The sequence below is a fragment of the Dasypus novemcinctus genome, chromosome X, assembly GCF_030445035.2.
Source record: "Dasypus novemcinctus isolate mDasNov1 chromosome X, mDasNov1.1.hap2, whole genome shotgun sequence".
Classification (NCBI taxonomy): domain Eukaryota; kingdom Metazoa; phylum Chordata; class Mammalia; order Cingulata; family Dasypodidae; genus Dasypus; species Dasypus novemcinctus.
The window spans coordinates 106,690,993-106,693,425 of NC_080704.1; the positions used below are offsets into that span (position 1 = coordinate 106,690,993).

The 2,433-nt window shown below is 38.6% G+C and overlaps 1 pseudogene; it reads right to left on the reverse strand.

Moving 5' to 3' along the window:
- Positions 1 to 275: 275 nt before the first annotated feature.
- LOC101424198 (small ribosomal subunit protein uS13-like) lies at positions 276 to 731 on the reverse strand (annotated as a pseudogene).
- Between the last annotated feature and the right edge of the window lie 1,702 nt (positions 732 to 2,433).

Sequence of the window (2,433 nt, forward strand, 5' to 3'; positions counted from 1 at the left end):
TGCTGTTAATTACGTTCACAATGTTGTGCTACCATCACAACCATCTGTTACCAAAACATTTCCATCATTCCATACAGGAGCCCTGTACATTTTAATCCTTAACTTCCCAATCACTGTACCCACACCATATTCTGGTAACCAATTATACTGTAGATTCTGACTCAATGAGTTTGCTTATTCTAATTATTTCATATCAGTGAGATCATACAATGTTTTCTGTCACATTTGTCCTCTCAGGTGTATAAACTATTTATTAATAGACAAGGCCTATAGACTTATTTCTTCTTGGATACAACCATGGTGTGACCACAGCAGCCAGTGGTCTTGGTGTGATGGCCTCAGGCATGAAGGCCCAGAAGTGGTGCAGCTGCCTATGGGCCTGAATCTTCTTCACTTGCTCCAGGTCTTCACAGAGTTTGTTGTCCAGACAGTTGGCTGGGATCTGGTTGTATTTTCTTTCCTTGGTGTACTTCTGTCTGTTCATGAGCAGTCTGGGGTCTTGTACTGGAACAGATTTTGTGTAATGGTGTTCACACATTCAACTACATCCTCAGTGAACTTTACTCCTTCTTACTGAGGTCAGTATTTGCTTTCCTAAATACCACATGAGCATACCTTTGCCACACACCCTTAATGGCAGTGATGGCAAAGGCTATTTTCCACTGCCCATCAAGTTTGGTATTGAGTACTGGCAAAATGTGCTGAAACTTCTTGGGTATCACTAGAAACATGGTGGCAGCAACAATTGGTGTGTAGGCCTCCTGCAGAAGCTGTTCTACACTTTTACCTAGTCTTTTTCTTGATTCAGTGCTTTCCCTGTTACTAAAATCCTTTAACTGTTTTCTTTCAACTGTTTTCTGGAACTTTGAGAAAGACATTTCTGCCAATTCTTGCTGGTTATTCAAAGCTTCTGTGGTGGGGGATGGAGCACTGAAGTGGCTCACTCCCATCATCTTGATTGGGGCAGGTCACCTTAAGATAGATTTGAAGGCTCTGTGAGAAGTTGTTTACTATTAATTTCAGATTCCATACCTCTTTTTCAATATGCTTAGATTGGGGAAAAGATTTAGCAAAAGTTACATTGATTATCAGTCATCTGTGCAATTGCCAATCAGGCACCCTCTTTAGTGCTTTGGGAATCCTATAAAAGGGAAAGCCCTTGGTAGTATATTTAAGGAGATGGTGACAAAAGGCTTTTTCTTAGCAAAATTTTGGCATGAGGGTCTCTAGTCTAATGGTATACCCTTTTGTGTTTATTTGTTACTCATAAAATTAACTCTCACTCTAGAAGTGGATTCATTTAAGTCTTTAATCTTGTTCAAGAATTTCATCAAGAAATTTTTGGGAGCCTCATTTCTGAACAATTATGCAGTATAAACCCTGGTATGGAACTACAGGATGATTGATCTGTGGGCACTTTGAAATCTTGTTTTTTATAAGTTCATCTTCTAGCTTGATGCACCTTAACGTTTCTGAATTGCTTTTAATTACCTTATCTTGTTTGCGCTTTCTAATTCTGTAAGCGGTAATAGTCTGATAATGTTTTTTTCATAATTTATAACAAATGTCCCACAGCAATGCAAGCTGTTGATGGAGGGGTAATGTATGGGAATTCTGCAGAAATACCACTAACTATGATCCAGAGCTTATTTCTTGTATATATTTTTTCCATGTACCTCCTAATATTAACAACATGCATAAGTATTGTACATTTGTCATAGTTCTTGAGAGAACAGTCTCATATTTGTACTGTTAAATACAGTCCATCGATCACCACGTGGTTCACTATTTTACCATCCAATGCCTTGTACAATCCAACCAAATTGTACACTCATTGGCTCTCAGTTTCATCACAGAGTTGTGCTGTCATCAATTCAGTCAAGTTTAGAACGTTTTCCTTAGTCAAAAAGTAAAAATCCCATAACCACCTATTATTAACCCTTAAGGTTGATATAGTACCTTCATTGACATTAATGTAAGAATATTATAATATTGCTGTTAACTATAGTCCATGTTACATTATTTGTATTTTCCAATACATCTCCATATTCTTTTTTTAAAGTAACTTGTTTTTATTGTATTAATATAATTGTTTTTTGTCTTTATTTATTTTTTTAATATTACATTCAAAAAATATGAGGTCCCCATATACCCTCACCCCCTTCACCCCACTCCTCCCCCCATAACAACAATCTCCTCCATCATCATGAGACATTCATTGCATTTAGTGAATACATCTCTGAGCACCGCTGCACCTCATGGTCAATGGTCCACATCATAGCCCACACTCTCCCACGTTCCATCCAGTGGGCCACGGGAGGACATACAATGTCCGGTAACTGTCCCTGCAGCATTACCCAGGAAAACTCTGAGTCCCGAAAACACCTCCACATCTCATCTCTTCCTCCCATTCCCCACACCCAGCAGCCACCA